The sequence below is a fragment of the Euleptes europaea genome, chromosome 17 (assembly GCF_029931775.1).
Source record: "Euleptes europaea isolate rEulEur1 chromosome 17, rEulEur1.hap1, whole genome shotgun sequence".
Taxonomy (NCBI): Eukaryota; Metazoa; Chordata; class Lepidosauria; order Squamata; family Sphaerodactylidae; genus Euleptes; species Euleptes europaea.
In genome coordinates this window covers 14,554,717-14,572,357 of record NC_079328.1, presented here as the reverse complement: position 1 = coordinate 14,572,357, position 17,641 = coordinate 14,554,717, and the positions used below count along the sequence as shown (strand labels likewise).

General features: G+C 45.5%; 1 non-coding gene across 1 annotated transcript; it reads left to right on the top strand.

Annotated features, from left to right (window-relative positions):
• The first annotated feature begins 16,696 nt into the window (after nt 1-16,696).
• Nucleotides 16,697-16,768, top strand: TRNAS-GGA (transfer RNA serine (anticodon GGA)). The gene has a single exon. It is a non-coding gene; the product is annotated as a tRNA-Ser (tRNA).
• Nucleotides 16,769-17,641: the final 873 nt, after the last annotated feature.

Below are 17,641 nucleotides of genomic sequence, written 5' to 3'. Positions count from 1 at the left end.
GAGATTTCCGCATTAAGCTTTCGAGAGTCAAAGCTCTTCATCAAATATGAACAAGGAGAGCTTTGACTTGAAAGTTAGTACCCTGGAGACCTTGTTGATCTCTGAGGTGCTGCTGGACTTGAAGCTTGCTCTTAAAGGTTATAAGCATGACGTATCTCTCTTCATCTCCTTAGTGAACCCTCAGGAAATACAGCTGCCCTGCCAACATTAAATCTCTGTGTATTAGGTCTAAAGTGGTTTGGAACGCCCACATATAAGAGGATAACAAAACATTGTGTGTGTGTGAAGTGCCGTCAAGTCGCAGCCAACTTATGTCGACCCCTTTTGGGGGTTTTCATGGCAAGAGACTAACAGAGGTGGTTTGCCAGTGCCTTCCTCTGCACAGTAACCCTGGTGTTCCTCGGTGGTCGCCCATTCAAATACTAACCAGGGCTGACCCTGCTTAGCTTCTAAGATCTGATGAGATCAGGCTAGCCTGGGCCATCCAGGTCAGGGCAACAAAACATTAGGGGGTGTTAATGTATCTTAGGAGATGGGCTGTGGCTCAGTTTGTAGAGCATCTGCTTGGCATGCAAAAGATCCCAGGTTCAATTCCCGGCATCTCCAGTTAAAGGGACCAAGCAAGTAGGTGATGTGAAAGACCTCTGCCTGAGACCCTGGAGAGCCACTGCCTGTCAGAATAGACAATCCTGACTTTGATGGACCAAGGGTCTGCTTCAGTAGAAGGCAGCTTCATGTGTTCACATTGGCCCAGGGAACTGTCCATGGTCCTTAGGAGCCCTGAGCCCCTGTTTTTGTCCCCAGCGCTGTTGAACACGTTGCTTTGCGAATGGTTTCATTTGTCTTCTGGCCTCAGGAGAGTGCCAAACACATCAGAGTTAATTCTGTCTGTCGAGTTCAAAATTTACATATCCACTGGGGATGGATCCTGCTTTTGACGAACTCAGTGCTTGCCCGGTACATGCTGTGATTACGACAGGAACAAGTCTGGCTTCACACCCACTCAGTTGAATCAAGAGGAGTTGATCCAGATGGGTCCCTGTTTGTTTGCAGTGAAAGGGGATCAGAGCTCAGTCTCCGTTTTAGAGACAGAAGGCATTTATCACTGGCCCAGTACAGCGATGGAACGTTTTAATCGTAGCAGCCTTTAAGATCAGATGCGGGATACTCTGTTGAGGGAGACCTACTACATACATTCTATAAGTTGACAAGTGGCCTTTGGCCAAGAGAGCACAGTGTAGTATCCTGAACAGTGATTGCTGGGGAACAAGCAACAGTGACAGCAATTTGAATTCGTGACCCGCTGGAAGGCTTATCAAAAGCATCACCGCTGGTCACCGCTGCAAACAGGATGCAGAACTAGAAAGGATCCTGGGTCTGATCCCCGGATCTCTTCTTCTGATCTGTCTGTAACAGTGCAATCCTGTGCAGAGTTAATCCTTTCTAAACCCAATGAAATGAATGGGCTTAGACTAGAGGAACTCTCTTTAGGGTCATTTATGCATGGGTACTTTTACTCACGTTCACCCCTTGTCTGTCTCGGTTGTTCCTGGCAGTTATGCATGAGTTTTCTGTCCATGAAAGATGACCTCACTGCCAGCCCTCACAGATCCTGGGACTACCCATCCCTCTGTTAACCCAATTCTTCCCTCTCGTCTGAGCTCAGCCCACTTGAAATCCCCATGCATAAGGCAAAGCGTGGGACAAGAAGCTTGGTTTCTCTTACAGCAAGTAGACAGCCAATCACAAAGCAGCATGTCAAGGAGCAGGGATTCAAATGCTTCCTGCTTCATTGGAGTTCTTCCTGAGCAGAAGGCTTTTAAAAATGATGCTTGGTTTCTCCCCGCCCCCTTCAAATAGCTCCATTTTTTGTTTTTGCTCTTAAAATGCTTTTTAATGCAGCAATTGGGTTTGGGGGAGGGAAACTTTTCTCTCACTACAGCCAGTTATAAAGTAGCATTCCAAGGGGCAGGGATTCAAATACTTCCTGATTTGAGCTTGAGGACTGCTGGTGCATAGACTTCCAACAGGAAAGCGTGGGTCCAGTGAGCAATGAACCTCAGGTCAAACTCCCATGCATAAACGACCTAGGACTACACTGTTAGAGGCAAAAATTTCCCCTTCAACTTTACTCCCAACATTCTTGTAAAGAATTTCACAAAGTATAGTACAGGGGGGATCCTCCAGCCATACCACTTTCTGTATTCAAGCTGTGACCTTACACACGATCCCACCCTTTGCATTAAAATCGATCCAGCCCTGCATTTGGTGCCTCCTCTTGTGAGACTGTATCTTTGGCATCCGTTTTCTCAGCACCACCTTGTTTTCTGTATTTGTTTGGATCTAGGAGTATTTGGAAAGAAGAAGAAGAAGAAGAAGAAGAGTTGGTTTTTATATGCCGACTTCCTCTACCACTTAAGGCAGAATCAAACAGGCTTACAATCACCTTCCCTTCCCCTCCCCACAACAGACACCCTGTGAGGTAGGCGCGACTGGGAGAGTGTGACTAGCCCAAGGTCACCCAGCTGGCTTCATGTGTAGGAGTGGGAAAACAAATCCAGTTCACCAGATTAGCCTCTGCAGCTCATGTGGAAGAGTGGGGAATCAAACACGGTTCTTCAGATCAGACTCCACTGCTCTTAACCACTACACCACGCTGGCTCTCTCGTGTGTTCCTGTCCCTCAGAAACCATAAAATCATATGTTCCAGTTACATGTTATAAGTCTAAAAAAATAACTGTTAGCCCAAATCAACTTGGTTTTGCTCGTCCCAAAGCATCGGCAACAGGAAATGCTGTGTGACATGAACAAGCTGGTTGTACACCCAGTGCAAAAATGTGGAGTCATTTGTTGCAAGTGTCGCTGGCATGTCAACAGAAGGACATCTCTGTACCATATTCTTCTGCGTTAAGTACCCAGCATGAGTCACTGCTGATTCTCTGAGAAAATACTCAACCATGAAATATTCAGTGCCAATTCTTTCTACTGCGTGCACACCCCCTGCCCCATTACTTGTCTGGCATCAGGAGCATGCTTTTGCTCAGCATTGACTGGGATTTGAGAGGATGGCCTCCAAGTATGGCCGGGGGGGGGGGATCATTACATTCCGGGGTGCCAGCATCACAGCCAGGTCCACGTTTTGGAGAGCCCTCAGCAAAACAGAGCAGTGACCCCTTTAAAAGGAGGAATGATACTCCCCTCCCCTTCCCTCAGCTCTGACCACAAAGCTTCAACTTTAAGATATGTTCCTTGTGCTGTCCAAGATTGCCAACTCAAGGTTGAGAAATTCCTGGAGATTTGGGGGAGCAGCCTAGAGTGGGTGGAGTTTGGCGACAGTAAGTAGCTCAGCAGGGTATAATGCCGAAGAAGAAGAAGAAGAAGAAGAAGAAGAAGAAGAAGAAGAAGAAGGAGGAGGAGGAGGAGGAGGAGGAGGAGGAGGAGGAGGAGATTTTTATATGCCTATTATCTCTATCTTTTTTAAGGAGAATCAAACCGGCTTACAATCTCCTTCCCTTCCTCTCCCCACAACAGACACCTTGTGAGGTAGTTGTGGCTGAGAGAGTTCGGAGAGAAATGTGACTAGCCCAAGGTCACCCAGCTGGCTCATGTGCAGGAGTGGGGAAACCAACCCACTTCTCCAGATTAGAGTCCACCGCTCTTAACCACTACACCACGCTGGCTCTGTCCACCCTCTGAAGCTGCCCTTTTTTCCCCAGGGGAACTGACCTCTGTAGTCTGGAGATGAGGCAAAATTCGGGGAAATATCCAGGCACCACCTGGAAGCTGGCAACCACAGTGTCATCCCACAACTCTCTTGCCTGATATCTGCTGCAAGAGGCTGTGATGGAGGGTGGAGCCCCTGTGTCAAGAACCAGTCCTAGCAAGTTATTTCATTTCCTTATGATTCGTTTGGTTTATTTCACCACAGAAATGAATTTGTGACAGGGAAATTGTCCTTTATCTCTAGGAGGGTTAGGGTTGATGGTTAGGGCTGATGGTTCAGAACCTTTGAACACTAGCACGGCACTTCCCCTATTGAGAGGAGAACACTTTGCAAATATTCATAGAATCATAGAGTTGGAAGGGGCCATACCGGCCATCTAGTCCAACTCCCTGCTTAATGCAGGATCAGCATCCCTAACAAGTGTTTCTCCCGCCTCTGCTTAAAGACTGCTGGTGCAGAAGTTCAGAAGTGCAAAAGTCTCCAATGGGAATTGTCCTTCTCCTTCCTTATCATGAAAATTGAACCATCCTTGAAACATCACCCTTGCAGGTCACCCCCAAACCCCTGAACCTGTCACTCTGCCCCACCAATAAGCCCTACCTCATGCAGCCTTAGGCAAAAGGACAGTGAAACATGGGCCCCGAATACATGCCAATATAACAACCAATAAATCCATTTTTATTATACATTGTGCACAACTCTCTTTAAAAACACAGGGACTCAAATACAGGCTTCCTAAAAAGCACAAACATAGTTACAAATATTACCAACACATAACAGTTGATGTTAGTACATAAAATGACCCAAACCTGACCAGATGTGTTTTGGCCTTTTAGAGGCCTTCCTCAGTGGTCATACACACACAATTTCACAATACACATCCTGACATATAACAAACATGGTACAAGGTAAAAAAACATATGTATAAAAAAACCTTTTATTCTGTGTGGCTTTATGTTAAAATAATTAGTCCATGCGTCTTAAAACATGGCTCACAGCCCCCACCTTGTATATGGTATCCAGTGTTTCAGGATGTGTATAACATCAACAAACATGAAGAAAAGAATACATACCTAATTATTAGGGTGGCCAGGTCCCTCTTTGCCACCGGTGGGAGGTCTTTGGGGTGGAGCTTGAGGAGGGTGGGGTTTGGGGAGGGGAGGGACTTCAATGCCATAGAGTCCAATGGTCAAAGCGGCCATTTTCTCCAGGGGAACTGATCTCTGTTGGCTGGAGAGCAGTTGTAATAGCGGGAGATCTCCAGGTAGTACCTGGAGGTTGGCAACCCTAATCATTATACAATTATGCAATGTCATCAGACCTTTCTGGCAGCCAAATGTGGAAGTTATTCAAACACACTGATGGCTGCGGCAGGTGTCCAAAGGTGGTTTGTAAAGCTTTCTGCGTTCTGGCTCAGCCTTCAGTCTTTTTATATAGAGCTTCAAGTTCCATTCTCACCCCTCCTCAGGTGGGTTTAGGATGGAAATAACATCCGAAGGCTGGTTTGTGGCCCTGGAGGCATTTGCAGGGGAGAACTCTGGGTTGGAAACCCTAGCCCTGCCCCCACCTGCTCATTTGTGTGTGTGTGTGTGTGTGTATAAAGTGCCGTCAAATCGCAGCTGACTTATGGCAACCCCAGTAGGGTTTTCGAGGCAAGAGACTAACAGAGGTGGTTTGCCATTGCCTGCCTCTGCATAGTGACCCTGGTCTTCCTTGGTGGTCTCCCATCCAGCCAGCATGGTGTAGTGGTTAAGAGCAATGGACTCTAATCTGGACAACCAGGTTTGATTCCCCGCTCCTCCACATGCGTGGTGGACTAATCTGGTGAACCGGGTTTCCCCACTCCTCCACATGAAGCCTGCTGGGTGACCTTGGGCTAGTCACAGTTCTCTCCGAACTCTCTCAGCCCCACCCAACTCACAAGGTGTCTGTTGTGAGGAGAGGAAGGGAAGGAGGTTGTACATCGGTTTGATTCTCCTTAAAAAGTAGATAAAGTCAGCATATAAAAAAACAACTCTTCTTCTTCTACTACTTGCTTAGCGTATGAGATCTGATGAGATCAGGCTAGCCTGGGCCATCCAGGTCAGGGCCACCTGCTCATTTATTTATTTGCTGTCAAGTCACATCTGATTTATGGCAACCCCTGGTGGGGTTTTCAAGGCAAGAGATGTTGGGAGGTGGTTTGCCATTGCCTGCCTCTGCATCGTGACCCTGGTATTGCTTGGAGGTCTCTCATCCAAATACTTGCCAGGGTCGCCCCTGCTTAGCTTCCGAGATGTGATGAGATCAGGATAGACTGGGCCATCCAGTTCAGGGCCAGCTGCTCATTTGGTCCCTGCAAATTCCTCCCTGGACATATTCAGCCTGCTTTTCCCCCAACCAGACTCTGAAACTGGAAAGAAACCTGATGGGGCAACAGTGACCTTGGGAAGCATTTTCAGGGGAGGACGGGCAGGCTGGGGAAGGGAAGAACGTCCCCATAGGGTTGCCAACTACAGGTTAAGAAATTCCAAGAGATATGGGGGTGGAGCCTGGGGAGGAGAAGGACCTCAGTATAATGCCATAACGTCCACCCTCCAAAGCAGCTGTTTCCTCCAGGGGAACTGATCTCTGGAGATGAGGTGTAATTCCAGGAGAACTCCTTGGAGGTTGGCAACTCTACATCCCTGTCTACTGTCTGCCAGAGTCCCCCTACAAATAACTCTCTTCTCACATTTACATTCAGCAGACCCCAGTACTAGGACATGGTCTTGCTCAGGTAGCAGGCATTTCTACTCTTATCTACTTTGCATGGCCTACTTTGCATGGCTGTTGTAGGAGCTCCTGAGATAATGTATATGTAGCACCTTGAACTTGAAAGGCATCATACAAATGGTATTTATTCACATCCAACCTTTCCTTGAAGGAATTTGGGGTAGCTGTTGAGAATCTGATGAGAGAATTATATTAAGAAATCAAAGTATATCACAGATTCCTTGCCTGGGGGTTAAACTAGATGAGAGGTGGTTCTCCACGAGCTTTTTTCGCCCCCTTAAAAAACACCCACGGGTGCTGGGTTAGCATGGAAGGGATTAATCCTTCCCTCCTGCGTGGTTTTCTTCCCCCTTTCCCTGGAGTTGTTCCTTGTTCTGTGGAGCCAAACTCGCTGGTGCCGTAGAGATCTCCCTACAGCTTGGACTGTGAGATATAACATTTAGAAACCATCGATGCCATGTGGCCAAAGGAATCATTGCTCCATTCATGTCATCTGTGTGATTGAATGAATGAATCTGTAGCCAACTTCAAGAAAGTGGATATGAAGTTGTATGTACTATATGCAAAAGTGAATGCATAGGGTTGCCAACCTCCAGGTGGGGCCTGGAGATCTCCCACTATTACAGCTAATCTCAAAACGATTGAGATCAGTTCCCCTGGAGAAAATAGCTGCTTTGCAGGGTGGACTCGATGGCATTATACACTGCTGAGGTCCCTCCCTTCCCCACACCCCATCCTTCCCAGGCTCCACCCCTCAAATCTCCAACTATTTCCCAACCCGGAGCTGGCAACCGGACCAGCACCGGGTCAGAGATCTTTGGGGAAGCCGGCAACCCTATGAACGCAGGCAACTGTGCCATGGTTATGAGGCCGGCCTTTGCACAGGAGATGTTGAACAAAATGCTCCCACACCTGCTGGTACGTCAGAGTGACTTTGATCCAAAAATTCAGCTGTATCTGAGAATAATTTAACTTTAGGTGAACACAGAGGCAACGTTAGCGGCGGAGATAGCTTCACAGCTCTGTCACAGCTCTGTGCTTAGAGGCACACGTTTTTCTGTCCTGCAGGGAGCTCTTGGGGGTGGGGGGAACTGGCTCGACAGGTATGGGGAGTAGTTCGGCTTGAATGGGGGAAAGCCAGCTGTGAAGGGCGCCGGTTGCCTAGCACTCATGAGATCACTACCGTTCCTCCGCCACCGCCCCCATCTCAAAAGCCGTTTTGCAGCTGTTTTTAAATGCTCATGATTTGGTTTGCATAAGGTGAAGGGTAAATATTCATATCGAAATGCATAAACATGTGAGTTACTTTTCATGAGAGAAGGAGGTGGATGGGCAGAGCGACCGGATTCTATTCTGCTGCATTTCAGTGGACTGCGGAAATGTTTCATTCTGCTCCACCAAAGCTTTTGTGTGGATTCTTCCACGTCCAAAGTGGGGAGGGCAGTAAAAGCCTCCCTCATGAGATATGGAAGGATCCTGTGGAGCCTCCAGGCATTTGACCTTTTCCCTCCCCCAAAGGTCTCTGATCCCATGTTGGTAGGGTTGCCAACTCCAGGTTGGGAAATTCCTGGAGATTTGGGGGGGGGCAGATCCTGGAGAGGGCGGCATTTGGAAAAGGGAGTGAGCTCAGCAGAGGTGTGATGCCATAGAGTCCAGCCTCCAAAGCAGCCATTTTCTCCAGGGGAACGGATCTCTGTACTCAGGAGATGGGCTGAAATTCCAGGAGATTTCCCAGGCCTCACCTGGAGACTGGCAACCCTAACTGCAGGTTCTCCTGGTTGCAAAGAAGGGCTTCTGTCTGGGGGTGTAGATATGAGTCAGATATATCCCCAGACACATGAACACATCAAGCTGCCTTATACTGAATCAGACCCTTGGTCCATCGAAGTCAGTATTGTCTCAGACTGGCAGCAGCTCTCCAAGGTCTCAGGCAGGGGTCTTTCACATCACCTACTTGCCTAGTCCCTTTAACTGGAGATGCCGGGGATTGAACCTGGGGCTTTCTGCATGCCAAGCAGATGCTCTACCACTGAGCCACAGCCTCTCCCCAAAGAGGCAGCCCCTCCCCTCCCCAGAAGGCCTCCCCAAAGAGTAAGCAAAGAGAAAATACACCTGTGCTGTTACTGGGAAGTAAGGGGAAATGATCAGCACTCAGCTCCACGTAAATACAAGGTCAATGACTCTACAAAATCCATTTCTTGTGATAATAAACACTGTATTAATCTATAAACATGCTTGTACAAAATACTGATGTAACCAAAACCAATAAAATGGTAGATAAATATATTACTTTCAGTAGGATGGGACAATGAAACTCTCTATGCCCCAGCCTAAAGTGAAACTCTCTATGCCCCATCCTACTGAAAGTAATGTATTTATCTACCATTTTATTGGTTTTGGTTACATCAGTATTTTGTACAAGCATGTTTATAGATTAATTCAGTGATTATTATCACGAGAAATAGATTTCGTAGAGTCATTGACATTGTATTTACGTGGAGCTGTGTGCTGATCATTTTCCCTTACTCCCCAAAGAGTAGGCAGAAACATTCGCCATCCAATGCCCTGCTGAAAGCAGAGTTCTGGCTTTCCATTTGCCATGGCTCCTATGTGGATTCCAGTGGGGCAGAACTCCAACCCTCTCCTTGAACATGGAATAATCCAGACCCCAAGAGCTGATCCCAATTTCTCCCTTGATAGTATGTAGATATTGCGAAGCTGGGATCAAACCACATCAGAAGTGTCTACCACGACTAGGGTTGCCAGGTCCCTCTTCACCACCGGGGGCAGGTTTTTAGAGGAGGGCGGGGTTTGGGGAGGGGAGGGACTTCAATGCCATACAGTTCAATTGCCAAAGCAGCCATTTTCTCCAGGGGAACTGATCTCTATCAGCTGGAGATCAGTTGTAATAGCGGGAGATCTCCAGCTAGTACCTGGAGGTTGGCAACCCTCGCCATGACTGCTCTGCGAATCCTACCTCATTCTTCACCTTCTTTGTAAAGCTTTGCCCGTCTGCTTTAAAGCCAGGGTTCACCGAGCCATTTTTTTTTTTTGCAGTTTTACATCCTCGCAAGAGAGATTATTTGACTCTTTCTCATACATCAGTAAAGCCACGTCCTAAGAGGCTCCTGGGCTTCTACCCCACCAGTCGGCAGGCTTCTGATCTCCATTTAATCTTCAGGGGGCTCAGCTCTTTGAGCTGTCCTTTGTGTCACCAAAGGCAGCCTCCTTAATTGCCGCTACGTCAGGAACCGAGAGAGCTGACATTTAGGCCCCCGTGACAGGCCTCACTTGTTCTCGAACAGAAGGCTGCATAATGCCGCCGAGCACTTAGCAGATTCTTTCGTGGCCTTTCACAAATGCATACTCACTGGTCCTTGTAAGAGGATATCAGGGCTGTACTCATTACCACTAGGGAAAGGCAGAGCAAGAAGAGAAGAGCTCTCTACCACCAAAGATGCTTCGTGCCGCTTTCAGTGTTGCTTTTGTCTGCGCAGGAAGGAAGACCCACTTCAGGGAAAACAGGGCGCCGACCTGGCTGTGGCAACTCAAGAAGTGTGCCTGCCTAGGCACACTTTTGTTTCTGCATCAAATACATTTAAGGGTTGCCAACTCTAGGTTGCGAAATTCCTAGAGATTTAGGGATGGAGTGTGGGGAAGGCAGGGTTTGAGGAGGGGAGGGACCTCAGCAGGTAGGGTTGCCAGGTCCCGGATGGGAAGCACCTGGAGATTTTGGGGGCGGAGCCTTGGACGGTGGGGTTTGGGAAGGGGAGGGACTTCAATGCCATAGAGTCCAATTGCCAAAGCGGCCACTTTTCTCCAGGTGAACTGATTTATATCAGCGGGAGATCAGTTGTAATAGCGGGAGATCTCCAGCTAGTACCTGGAGGTTGAGCAACCAAAATAAACACCTCTGCACTGATACCAAAGGTAAGGAAGATAGTGCAGGAAAGGCTGTCAATAAACAACTGACAGAACTAGTGATATAACAAAGTGTATTCAGTGCAACAAATAGGACTAACAAGGTTATGTACAAAATATACACAAAACTTTTTCAAAAGTCCAAAGCAGGTACAATTGTCCAAGAAGTGCTATGATAAGGATGCAACAAGAGACACCTTCATGCAGAAGTGGATAGGAAGACAATCATTTCTTCTTCAGTTCCGTTCCTATACATAAAAAATTACTTAAATATAGCATACTTCTCATTTTCTATGAAATCTTAACATAGAAAGAAAATATTACTTACAATTAGAATTTTTCAATAATGCACATAAGAACATCCAACTTTCATTCCATTCTCCTATGAGGATGAGTAAACAACTATGTAGACTGAAAATAGTGGGGTTCCAATACAGGATACATCATATAAGATACATAGTTGAGCAGACGTTTCTACTAGTTTGACTGTTCCCGACGGGATAATGTAAGTAACTAACAGGCTGCAAAGCGTGTGGAGTTAAATGAGTTCCAGGTGGCGTTTACAGATACAGACTTCTTAAAGGGTCATACTCTAAATAAACCATTGTCCAAATTTAATCCAAAAGGTTCCAGAGATTGGAATAAATGAATGAAAAACTTCCTTTTGTCTAAGGAGACACTCATTATTTCTTTTATCAAATAGTTTTCCTTTTAAACGCCAAATGACGAAAAAGCGGAGATCATTCTCATTATGGCGCAACTTAAGAAAGTGCTCCACAACGGGGGCTGAGCAAATGCCCGCCCGTATCCTAGATTTGTGTTCTAAGATTCTGTTTTTATAGGACGTGTACTGGAACCAATATAAATCATTTGACAAGAGCAAATTAAACAATAAACACAAAATCTAGTATTCCAATTTGAAAAACCCAATTTTTCCGACAAACGTCCGTACAACAGGAAAAAGAATGCTTAGTTGTGAACTTAAGAATGCTTAGTTGTGATTACTTACACCTGTCAAATTATCTTTTTTGAATTTAGGTTTAGGTTTTGTGTTAACTCCATCTTATTCTTCATTTCAAACTGAAGTTGATGTGTACAAAATGATGCGTATCATTAAATTGAAAGATCACTTTAAAACTCCATTTCAGAATGACAATCTTTTCCTTCCAAAATCTAGGTTTAATCCCTCAAGTAATAATCCTATGATTACTGCTTTTCATACAGCAGTAATGAGAGACATACATTCAGTAGAAATAAGTAAAATACCTAAAAGATATAACCTTACTAGGGAACAATGATCAGCATTGGCAATTTGGCTAATGACCCTACACTAATTATTAAGCCTGCTGACAAGGGCGGGGCTATAGTGCTCCAAGACCGGGAACAATACATGAATGAAGTAATGCGGTAATTAAACCAAAACCAATACTATCAGCCGCTATCACGTGACCCAACTAGTCAGGTTATGCAGTCCCTTGAAACCATTATACTTGAAGCTGTAAATAAAAAAACCATCAATCAATCTACTGCTGATTACCTGATCAATAAATATCCACGTATGCCCATCCTATATATGCTTCCCAAAATTCATAAACCGGGACCCATCCCTCCCGGCAGTCCAATAGTATCAGCATCCGAGGGCTTGCTGGAACCAGTGGCTAAATATCTCGATTATCATTTGCACCAATTTGCAGTTGACACCCCATCATTTCTACAGGATACCAGGGATTTCATCAGATATGTTGAAAATGTAGATATTAATCAAGACTGCATAATAGTGACTATTGATGTCACGTCACTATACACTAATGTGCCGTTAGACTACACACTGGCTATTATTCATACTCTTTTGAATTCCAGATTAGATCAAAATCCCCCTACTGAATTTTTGGTACAAGATCAAATTTACCTGCAGAAATATGGCATTGCAATGGGATCGGCTTTTGTGCCGACCACTGCTAATATCTTCATGGCAGATTTTGAAAGGACATATATTTACAACAATAATCCTTATTCCGATCAAATTCTGGGGTACAAGAGGTATATTGATGATATGATTTACTTTACAACAGCTGATTTTGATTTTGATGCATTTTTGAACTGGCTTAATACTTGTTCTTCCATTCGTTTTACAGGACAATCCGACTCAGTACAATTACCTTTTTTAGATACCATTGTTTACCGTAATTCTGCTAACAAACTTAATGTCAAATCCTACAAAAAATCATCAGACTGAAATGCATTATTACACTACAATTCACACCACCCTAAACATCTTAGGGATAACTTGCCATACAGCCAATTTATTAGGTTGAAAAGGAATAACACTTTCAGAGAAGATTACACTAAAGCAGCACAAACTTTGACGTCATCATTGAGAGACAGGGGCTACCCGGCTCGTATCATCCAACAAGCTAAAAATAAAACTAATACTAGGGATAGAAAAAAATTTCTTTATTGTCACAAAGCTACAGAAACCATTGGAGAACGCCCACTTACCTTTGCATTCCACTTTAATCATCTTTCCAGTCATATTACAGCAATTATACAACGCCATTGGAATTTGCTTTCCAATATTCCTGGCTGTCAGCAGGTTCCCAAAATTGGTTACAATAGAACCACATCAATTCATGATAAATTAATACACACTGATCTAGGGACTGATACCAAGATACACAGTAATACTAAAGGCCGTTACTGATGTCACAAATGTCTCGCATGTAGTTGGCTCTCGAAGTGAAAGAATTTAAACTGCTAGATAGTGATTTTGTTGGCAACCCTGTCAGCAGGATATCATGCCATAGAGTCTACCTTCCAAAGCAGCCATTTCCTCCAGGGGAACTGATCTGTTGTCTGGGGATCAGTTGTAATGTGAGATTTCCAGGCCCCACCAGGAGGTTGGCAAACTTGTGCAATAGACTACCATCAGACCTCCTGGAGAACAGGATGGGCACATGGGTACTTGGAGAGATGCAGAGAGCCTCCTCTTTTTTGCACACAATGCCAGGTAATTCTGTTTGGGGCACGAAGCGTTGGCTTGATTAGCACTTATCAGGACATTTATTCATTAGACAAACAGATGGTTCTGTGTTCTGTCTATCTGATGCTGGTGCTGTTTTTAGGGCTGTATTTTTAGTTTAATTTGCCACTTAGGGTACCAAGGCAGTTCACAAACAGAAAATGAATACAAAGATAAAAAATATACTATTTGTTTGTTTGTTTATTTCTCAAATTTCTAAAACACCCTTCCCAGCCAAGACTAAGCTTAGGGCAGGTAACAACAATAAAATCAACATAGTGTATATCTATGTGTTTGTGTGTATCAATAAAACATTTAAAACCATAAAATTACCATATCACTGGAACACCCAGAAGATCCAATCATTTCTTATTGATATAAAGACGAGTAGGTGCGGTGGAACAGCCCCCCTGACTTGCAGGCCCTGTTCCATCTTGCCCTCTGAGGCATTTGGGAACCAGCAGCTGTCCAAGGTCTCCACCTGGCATGTGTCATTCTTCTGGCTTCCCCAACCCTTGGAGGGACTTTTCTCTTCCTTTTTCAGTTCAGTCACTGCCACCAGCTGGCTTTTGTAGGAACTAGCTGCTAAGAAAACCAGAGCTCCCAGCTTCCCTTCCCTGCATTATCATGCTAAGGCCTTTCCTTGTGCCTGTGTCTCCTGCTACCCAGTGTCTGTTTACCACAGGGACAGTTTAATGCACTTGTGGCCCACTAGAGAACTAGCAACTTGCCAATTGACTGCCCCTCCCTTTCTCCTGATGCCTGTTTTAAAACAGTGTGTGCAAAAGTGGGGAGGTCTAGGATGTACAGAAAACAGCTCCTGGCATTACAAGTCATAAAGTATTTATTGAAAAGAAAATGTCCACACACATACTCTTGGCACAGCAACAGACTGAGCAAGGGATCCAAAAGAAAACCGTAAACATACAATTCCTTTGTCCCTCTCTCTGTACATGTCCTAGCTGATGTTAATCTAAGGTAGGCTCCTTAACTTAAAAGTTACAGTGGTTCTAAAGGATTCTTATTACCTCTGAGCCTTTGCTCAGGCCTGCAGCCCTCCACATGGCAATGGCCACCTTCAGCAGGAGCCTAGGTGTAAGAACTCTGTCTGCCTGGATGGAATCAGCACCAAATAGATCCTCCTCATTATGTCAAAGAGTTTTATAATCTGTCTTTCCCCACTTTTCTGTTGGGGGGGGAATCAAAGAAGCCCTTCCTAGAATTCCCAGGAAGAGACATTTCTAGCATTTTAAACTGCCAAACTCTCTCTTCCCTGCTAGGTGTCATTGTGTTCCAGCTAGAGGTGTGGCTTGGCCATTTCATTGTCTCCTTCTAGCAAGGCATTGGCATTTCTAAAGCGTTGGGTTGGGTGAGGTTTGACTTCCCCACTCCTGCCTGTTATGGGCAAAGAAAAAAACTTTTAACATGAAAGGTGAAGGTTTTTCTCAGTCCATACCTCCAAAGAAAAATGCATTTCTCCAGATCAGGCAAAACGTATCAATAAGAAGCATAAAAGATGTCATTGCTAAAAGTGGAGAAGCAGCAAGGTCACATCAGAGAAGCAGTAAAAAATAACCATGAAATGAAAAATATGGAAACGAAAACATCATTCCCCCAAGACTTCCTTTACAGAGCAATCCTAAGCAGAGCCGTGTGTGCGTTAAGTGCCGTCAGGTCGGTTCTGACTCATGGCAACCCTATGAATCAATGTCCTCCAAAATGTCCTATAATTAAGAGCTACACCTTTCTAAATCCATTGAAATCAATGGGCTTCGGAGGGTGTAACTCTGCTTAGGTTGGCCCTCTCTTCCAGAAAGTCTCATTAGACAGCGCAAGTGTCACCTCTTTGGGTAAGACTGGGGGTGATTTGCTGGCCACAAAATGAGAATCAAATTCATCTCGCTTGGAATGCCTGTTCCCTTTTGAGTCAAGTGCCTCAGCCATCTGCTTGCTTTTCAGATGAATAGCATTTTGAGTAGTTTTGTACCTGTACAATAGCAGCATTCAGCTGCCCTTTTGAGAGTGATGCATCCTGTTTGACTCCCCCCCCCTTCCCGGTGAGGTTGTATTATAGCTGGATCTAATTGGCTGTACATCATGTGACATCATCATATAGGCTGTAGGAACCCCTATGGGCTGAGACCTTCCATGCTACTGTTCCCAGTGAGAAGATCCAGACATCATAAGGGGAACCATGTTGCTGAAGCACAGCAGTTCACAGGAACTGAGGCAGTGAAAAAGGTTCTCCTTGTTCTCACTAGAGCCAGAGGGGGGCTATTTCACCACCTGAAAATGCTGTTTCATACAGACAACTGTAAAATGCTGGGCAGGGTTCTGTCTGGAAGAGAGTGGAAAGGGAAGGGTGTGGATTTGAGCATCCAAGGTATGGATTTGAGCAGCCATGCCCCAATCTGCTGCCATCGCTTTCTCCAGCCAAGCAATGGAACATTTTAATCACTGCAGCTTTGAAGAAGAAGAAGAAGAAGAGTAGGTTTGTATATGCCGACTTTCTCTACCACTTAAGGAAGAATCAAACTGGCTTACAATCACCCTCCCTTCCCCTCCCCACAACAGATACCCTGTGAGGTAGGTGGGGCTGAGAGAGCTCTAAGAATTGTGACTAGTCCAAGGTCCCCCAGCAGGATTCATGTGGAGGTGTGGTGAAACCAACCTGGTTCACCAGATTCGCCTCCACCACTCATGTAGAGGAGTGGGGGGATTAAACCCAGTTCACCAGATTAGAGTCCACCACTCCAAACCATCACTCTTAGCCACTATACCACAAGAGTCCGACAGAGCTATTAACCTTTGCTGAGAGCAAGTCAGCCCATTTTCTAGCAAAAATTCTTTGGAGAATGGAGAAGGGGAAAATGTTGTAAGTTGCTTTGGGGTCCCCACTGAGTAGTGTCAATGAAGTAAATAAATAAGTGGAATGGAGCGGCTCAAATGTTTTATTCTAATAGAACAATATGATGACATTGAGTTTGTCTGGATAAAGAAGCACCAGAAACAAAATTTATTATGAAAGAGATAATGATATTATAAACTGTCTTCTGGAGATTTGGACTAAAGACAGATCCATAACTGCATATTGCCCATTGCATAAAAGATAGACATTTGAGGAATTTTGAGGTATGTGGAAGTCCATGCTGCACAGAATCACAGTTAGGAATATACTATGTTATATTCAGAAAATTACCCATAATCCACCATAAACTGGTGTGGGTGATGAAGCAGAGTGTGGCTGGAAGGCACGTGATGCAGTGGCCGACTGTAGAGGGGCTGTGGCTCAGTGGTAGAGCATCTGCTTGGAATGCAGAAGGTCCCAGGTTCAATCCCCGGCATCTCCAGTTAAAGGGACTAGGCAAGTAGGTGATGTGAAAGACCTCTTCCTGAGACCCTGGAGAGCCACTGTCACTCTGAGTAGACAATTCAGAGAGTTCTGAGAGAACTGAGACCAGCCCAAGGTCACCCAACAGGCTTCATCTGGAGGAGTGGGGAATCAAACCTGATTATCCAGATTAGATTCTGCCGCTCTTAACCACTACACCATGCTGGCTCGAATTGGGAAGAAGAAGAAGACTAGCCCAAGGTCACCCAGCTGGCTTCATGTGTAGGAGTGGGGAGACCAACCCGGTTCACCAGAGTAGCCTCCGCCGCTCATGTGGAGGAGTGGGAATCAAACCCAGTTCTCCAGATTAGAGCCCACCTCTCCAAACCACCACTCTTAACCACAACACCACACTGGCTCTCAAGGAGAGGAAGAGATCTGTAGGTCAGCCATGCTTGATTACAGCTGTGGAACACAGGATGTTCACCTACCGAATGTGTTTGCCGTGATGTTCACAACATCCCTAACTGTGGAGGAAGGGAATCGCATGCTACGGAGTCTGTTGCAAGGAGACTGACAGGCTCAGTGATCCTATCGCACAGCTGACACGTGAGCAGGGCCCCCTCCAGTGTGCAACCCAGGAGGGGTGCCGTCTGCCTGCGAGTTCTTTCTCTGAGCACCTGTGGATGCCGCCCTCGGAGCAGCGAGCCCCAGAGACGAGACAAATGGACGGCGCCGGGCACTGAGTGGGAAATGGAGAAGGGACAGTGTTGAGATAGGAATGGTAAATCCATTAATCTTAAGGAATACAATTCACTGTGCAAAACAGCCAAAGGCAGAAAGACACCTCATTTGTTATCAGGTGCACTGTGAAAAGTCAGGTTCTTTAATT